A 7,500-nucleotide genomic window follows, 5' to 3' on the forward strand; every position below is an offset into this window, starting at 1 on the left:
CCCTCCACTTTATTTTATTGAGACATATGACGTGAACAGCCCTCACCCTCCACTGTATTTTATTGAGACATATGACGTGAACAGTACTCACCCTCCACTGTATTTTATTGAGACATATGACGTGAACAGTACTCACCCTCCACTTTATTTTATTGAGACATATGACGTGAACAGTACTCCTCCACTGTATTTTATTGAGACATATGACGTGAACAGTACTCACCCTCCACTGTATTTTATTGAGATATATGTGAACAGCCCTCACCCTCCACTGTATTTTATTGAGACACATCATTTGAACAGTACTCACCCTCCACTGTATTTTATTGAGACACGTGAACAGCCCTCACCCTCCACTGTATTTTATTGAGACATATGACGTGAACAGCACTCACCCTCCACTGTATTTTATTGAGACATATGACGTGAACAGCCCTCACCCTCCACTGTATTTTATTGAGACATATGACGTGAACAGTACTCACCCTCCACTGTGTTTTATTGAGACATATGACGTGAACAGTACTCACCCTCCACTTTATTTTATTGAGACATATGACGTGAACAGCCCTCACCCTCCACTGTATTTTATTGAGACATATGACGTGAACAGCCCTCACCCTCCACTGTATTTTATTGAGACATATGACGTGAACAGCCCTCACCCTCCACTGTATTTTATTGAGACATATGACGTGAACAGCCCTCACCCTCCACTGTATTTTATTGAGACATATGATGTGAACAGCCCTCACCCTCCACTGTATTTTATTGAGACATATGACGTGAACAGCCCTCGCCCTCCACTATTTTATTGAGACATATGACTGAACAGCCCTCACCCTCCACTGTATTTTATTGAGACATATGACGTGAACAGCCCTCACCCTCCACTGTATTTTATTGAGACATATGACGTGAACAGTACTCACCCTCCACTGTATTTTATTGAGACATATGGAACAGCACTCACCCTCCACTGTATTTTATTGAGACATATGACGTGAACAGCCCTCACCCTCCACTGTATTTTATTGAGACATATGACGTGAACAGCCCTCACCCTCCACTGTATTTTATTGAGACATATATGACAGTACTCACCCTCCACTTTATTTTATTGAGGAACAGCCCTCACCCTCCACTGTATTTTATTGAGACATATGACGTGAACAGTACTCACCTCCCTGTCCGATCACAGGTGTGATCTTCACATTTTGTTGGACACTGTCCCCGTTCTTCTTTTTGGCATAATAAATCCCCTGCCACTCCTGGGAGGAGAGAGGAGAGGAGAGGAGAGGAGAGGAGAGGGAAGGGGAGGGGAGGAGAGGAGGGGGAGGGGGAGGGGAGGAGAGGAGAGGGGGAGGAGAGGAGAGGAGAGGGAGGGGAGGAGAGGAGAGGGAGAGGAGAGGAGGAGAGGAGAGGAGAGGAGAGGAGAGGGAGAGGGAGAGAGGAGAGGAGAGGAGAGGAGAGGAGAGGAGAGGAGAGGAGGAAACAAATGAATAATGAAGGCAGGACAGAGAGACAATTCACTTCATATAATAATATCTACTTAACAGACAGAGCCACAAACATCTTCCGAAATGTTTGTAATTGACAGAAAATCTACGGCAATCTATCAGAACTTTGGTCATTTATACTTGAATAACTTTAATTTATTAGTGTATAATATAACTCTTAATATCTGTGTCTATATTGTCCATGACTTTCTAGCTGATTGACCAGATGGTTCAAGAGGAAATAGTCACATTAATGGAGAAATAAAAGCCATAGAATCAACAACGGCTTTATTTTAAATGAACTCTGAAACACCTCCAACTAGTGACTATCTTCACATACCGCCACCAGTTTGACACCAACACATTGTCAACAAATACATGTTGAAATAGACAAATAAAAAATAAATAAAAAAGTGTGTAAACATAAATAAAGGATAATTTAGAATAATGTTTTTACAGCGTTGTCCTTCTATTCCGGAGACACCTGAAACCCCACCTCTTCAAGGAATACCTAAAATATCCTTCTCACCCCCTTAAATGATTTAGATGCACTATTGTAAAGTGGCTGTTCCACTGGATGTCATAAGGTGAATTCACCAATTTGTAAGTCACTCTGAATAAGAGCGTCTGCTAAATGACTTAAATGTAAAATGTTAAATGTAAAAATGTATTTATTTAAAAAATATTTTACAACCATCTTATTTAATTATTTAATTTATTTAACACGTGATAAATTCACAGAGGGCCAAAGATAATTACAGACACCTGTGATAATCTGAAGTGCCACTGAATCCTTGAAATCCTGGTAGTTTACTGGTAAACTTTCCAGTAATATACCCTTCTCTTTGCAGCCTAATGTGATCCTCAGGGGAATTGAACCGACCACATTGATGTTACTGCCGTCCCGCTCTCACCAACTGAACCGACCACATTGATGTTACTGCCGTCCCGCTCTCACCAACTGAACCGACCACATTGATGTTACTGCCGTCCCGCTCTCACCAACTGAACCGACCACATTGATGTTACTGCCGTCCCGCTCTCACCAACTGAACCGACCAATAAACAAAAGGCTGTAGTCTATAATATGTCATAATGAAGAAGTCGATCCAGAGTTCTGATCACCTCAACGTCGGGGTCATCCTGAGGCATATCAAACAATAACCACACCCTTTACGGGGCAGGAGAGAACCAAAATGGCGTCCAGTCAGGTTGTTTCATGTGAGACACCCCTGGTGCGGTGTCTGAGGATCAAAAGGCAGTTTCCGACTGTTCCTCTGTCTGCCTGTGACCTTCTCTGTCTCTGTACTCACACCACAAACCCAGCCAGCATCCAGTGTCTCATCTCACTGCATGAAAAAGGCTTTCTGACCGAGCTGAGGTCAACACACACCTGATAGAGCTGTTATAAGGGCTGGAGATGAACAGAGTGATGGACACTCACCTTGCCTTTCCGTATGCAGGAGTTCATGGTTTCAAGGAGATCAGGTTTATTCTTTTCACTTTTAGGCACTTCTGTTATTCCCTTCCCTATTAGTTCACCTTGCTGGTAACCCATGATGCTCTCGTAGGCAGGGTTCACATACTGTAGAGGGGGGACGGGGGAGGGAGGGGGGGGGAGGGGAGGGGGGGAGGGGAGACATGGGGAGGGGAGACAGGGAGAGAGGGGGGGACGGGGAGAGAGGGGGGAGGGGGGAGGGGGAGAGGGGGAGAGAGGGGGGAGGGGAGGGGAGACAGGGGGAGAGAGAGGGGGAGACGGGGGGGGGAGAGGGGGGAGGGAGAGGGGGGAAAGAGGGGGGGAGTCGGGAGGGGAGACAGGGGAGAGGGGGGAGAGAGGGGGAGACGGGGAGAGGGGGAGAGAGGGGGGGGAGGGGAGAGAGGGGGAGGGGGGGAGAGGGGAGAGACGGGGGGAGAGAGGGGGGGAGAGGGGGAGACGGGGAGAAAGAGGGGGAGTCGGGGAGGGGAGACAGGGAGAGAGAGAGGGGGGGAGACGGGGAGAGAGGGGGGGAGACGGGGAGAGAGAGAGAGGGGGGAGACGGGAGAGGGGGAGAGAGGGGAGAGAGGGAGGAGACGGGGGAGGGGAGACGGGGAGAGGGGGGGAGACGGGGAAGGGGGGGGAGACGGGGAGACAGGAAGGGGGAGAGAGGGGGGGAGACGGGGGAAGAATGAGAGATACATAAAAAAACTGAGAATCAGGCATCATTAGAGATTTGAGATCACACAGTCCTGACAGACAGACAGACATGATAACACGGCTGGAGATGCTCTGTGTCTGTAGCTCTGTCTGGAGCTGTGTTTCTAGCGCTGTCTGTAGCTGTCTCTCTGTCTGTAGCTGTCTCTCTGTCTGTAGCTGTCTCTCTGTCTGTAGCTGTCTCTCTGACTGTAGATGTCTCTCTGTCTGTAGCTGTCTCTCTGTCTGTAGCTGTATCTCTAGATGTAGCTGTGTTTCTAGCTGTGTCTCTAGCTGTGTCTCTGTCTCTAGCTGTCTCTCTAGCTGTAGCTCTGTCTGTAGCTGTGTCTCTGTAGCTGTGTCTCTAGCTGTCTCTCTAGCTGTAGCTGTAGCTGTCTGTAGCTGTGTCTCTAGCTGTCTCTCTAGCTGTAGCTGTAGCTCTGTCTGTAGCTGTGTCTCTAGCTGTCTCTCTAGCTGTAGCTGTAGCTGTCTGTAGCTGTGTCTCTAGCTGTCTCTCTAGCTGTAGCTGTAGCTCTGTCTGTAGCTGTGTCTCTAGCTGTAGCTGTAGCTGTGTCTCTAGCTGTCTCTCTAGCTGTAGCTGTAGCTGTCTGTAGCTGTGTCTCTAGCTGTCTCTCTAGCTGTAGCTGTAGCTCTGTCTGTAGCTGTGTCTCTAGCTGTCTCTCTAGCTGTAGCTGTGTCTCTGTCTGTAGCTGTGTCGGTTGCTGTGTCTCTAGCTGTGTCTCTGTCTGTAGCTGTGTCTCTAGCTGTGTCTCTGTCTGTAGCTGTGTCGGTTGCTGTGTCTCTGTCTGTAGCTGTGTCTGTTGCTGTGTCTCTGTCTGTAGCTGTGTCTGTTGCTGTGTCTCTGTCTGTAGCTGTGTCTCTAGCTGTGTCTCTGTTGGTTGCTGTGTCTGTAGCCGTGTCTCTGTCTGTAGCTGTGTCTCTGTCTGTAGCTGTGTCTGTTGCTGTGTCTCTGTCTGTAGCTGTGTCTGTTGCTGTGTCTCTGTCTGTAGCTGTGTCTCTAGCTGTGTCTCTGTTGGTTGCTGTGTCTCTTGCTGTGTCTCTGTCTGTAGCTGTGTCTCTGTCTGTAGCTGTGTCTCTGTCTGTAGCTGTGTCTCTAGCTGTGTCTCTGTCTGTAGCTGTGTCTTAGTCTGTAGCTGTGTCTCTGTCTGTAGCTGTGTCTCTGTCTGTAGCTGTGTCTCTAGCTGTGTCTCTGTCTGTAGCTGTGTCTCTGTCTGTAGCTGTGTCTCTGTCTGTAGCTGTGTCTCTAGCTGTGTCTCTGTCTGTAGCTGTGTCTCTGTCTGTAGCTCTGTCTGTAGCTGTGTCTCTGTCTGTAGCTGTGTCTCTAGCTGTGTCTGTCTGTAGCTGTGTCTCTGTCTGTAGCTGTGTCTCTAGCTGTGTCTCTGTCTGTAGCTGTGTCTCTGTCTGTAGCTGTGTCTCTGTCTGTAGCTCTGTCTGTAGCTGTGTCTCTGTCTGTAGCTGTGTCTCTAGCTGTGTCTCTGTCTGTAGCTCTGTCTGTAGCTGTGTCTCTGTCTGTAGCTCTGTCTGTAGCTGTGTCTCTGTCTGTAGCTGTGTCTCTAGCTGTGTCTCTGTCTGTAGCTGTGTCTCTGTCTGTAGCTGTGTCTCTAGCTGTGTCTCTGTCTGTAGCTGTGTCTTAGTCTGTAGCTGTGTCTCTGTCTGCTGCTGTGTCTCTAGCTGTGCCTGTCGCTTTGTCGGTTGCTGTGTCTCTAACTGTGACTGTAGCTGTGTCTGTAGCTGTGTCTGTAACTGTGTCTGTAGCTGTGTCTGTAGCTGTGTCTGTAGCTGTGTCTCTAACTGTGACTGTAGCTGTGTCTGTAGCTGTGTCTGTAGCTGTGTCTAACTGTGTCTGTAGCTGTGTCTGTAGCTGTGTCTGTAACTGTGTCTGTAGCTGTGTCTGTAGCTGTGTCTCTAACTGTGTCCGTAGCCGTGTCTGTAGCTGTGTCTCTAACTGTGTCTGTGGCTGTGTCTCTAACTGTGTCTGGAGCTGCCCCTTTTCTGACCCTGCAAATAGAAAATCCCAATGTGGCCCTCGAGCCAAAACGTTCCCCCACCCCTACCTTAGTGCTTCCATCTGTAGACTGTTTGGTTGAGAATAAACAACAGACCATTCTTTAGTAAAACTAATGGAAACTAATGAAAACCCACCTGAATGACTTGATCCTCATTGGTGATCTCTATGGCCTCCTGACTCTGCTCCAATGCCGTGAAGATAGCATTACACGCCCTAGGAAAGAGAGGGAGGGGGAGGGAGGGAGAGCAGGGATGGAGAGGGAGAGGAGGGAGATGGGGGAGGAAGGAGGGAGAGCAGGGATGGAGAGGGGGAGGGAGAAGGAGGGAGGGAGGGCGAGAGGGAGGGAGAGCATGAAAGAGGGAGAGTAGGGGAGAGGGCAAGAGGGAGGGAGGAAGGGAAGAGAGATAGGGAGGGAAGGAGAGATAGGGAGGGAGGGAGGGAGAGATAGGGAGGGAGGGAGATAGTTGAAATGCACCTCTGAATGTAGAACAGGAGCTACATTTAGACATGTGTACAGTACATCGCTGTAGAAAGAACATTCTACTTTTTTAATCTCTCATTTTTAATCACACTCCAACATTATTACAGGATTTTGGGCCAGCATTGAGTGGATTTATTTATTTTTATTTAACCTTTATTTCACTAAGCAAGTCAGCTAAGAACAAATACTTATTTACAATGACGGCCTACCAAAAGGCAAAAGACCTCCTGCAGGGACGAGGTCCTGGGATTAAACATAAATACAATATAAATATAGGACAAAACACACATCACAACAAGAGAGACAACACAACACTACATAAAGAGAGACCTAAAGACAACAACGTAGCAAGAGAGCAACACATCACAACACAGAATAGTAGCAACACAACATAACAACAACACGGTAGCAACACAACATAACAACAACATGGTAGCAACACAACATGGTAGCAGCACAACATGGTAGCAGCACAACATGGTAGCAACACAACATGGTAGCAGCACAACATGGTAGCAGCACAACATAACAACAACATGGCAGCAACACAACATGGCAGCAACACAACATGGCAACAACATGGTAGCAACATAACATAACAACAACATGGCAGCAACACAACATGGCAGCAACACAACATGGCAACAACATGGTAGCAACACAACATGGTAGCAACACAACATGGCAACAACATGGTAGCAACACAACATAACAACAACATGGCAGCAACACAACATGGCAGCAACACAACATGGTAGCAGCACAACATGGTAGCAACACAACATAACAACAACATGGCAGCTACACAACATGGCAACAACATGGTAGCAACACAGCATGGTAGCAACACAACATGGCAACAACATGGTAGCAACACAACATGGTAGCAACACAACATGGCAACGACATGGTAGCAACACAACATAACAACAACATGGCAGCAACACAACATGGCAGCAACACAACATGGCAGCAACACAACATGGTAGCAGCACAACATGGTGGCAACACAACATAACAACAACATGGCAGCAACACAACATGGCAACAACATGGTAGCAACACAACATGGCAACAACATGGTAGCAACACAACATAACAACAACATGGTAGCAACACAACATAATAACAACATGGTAGCACCACAACATGGTAAAAACATTACTGGGCTAACAGACAACAGCACAAAGGGGGAGAAGGTAGAGACAACAACACATCACACAAAGCATCTATGGGTATGTGTCTTCTCTATGAGCTGGTTATACATTGGACACTAGATGAGATGCTTGGTGAGACACAGCTCAGATAGATGAGATGCTTG

The 7,500-nt window shown here is 47.5% G+C and overlaps 1 pseudogene; it reads right to left on the bottom strand.

The window, feature by feature from the left end:
• LOC135552488 (high affinity cAMP-specific and IBMX-insensitive 3',5'-cyclic phosphodiesterase 8A-like) overlaps nt 1-7,500 on the bottom strand; it is a 162,118-nt pseudogene that overhangs the window by 40,958 nt on the left and 113,660 nt on the right.

This window comes from Oncorhynchus masou, chromosome 2, assembly GCF_036934945.1.
Source record: "Oncorhynchus masou masou isolate Uvic2021 chromosome 2, UVic_Omas_1.1, whole genome shotgun sequence".
NCBI lineage: Eukaryota > Metazoa > Chordata > Actinopteri > Salmoniformes > Salmonidae > Oncorhynchus > Oncorhynchus masou.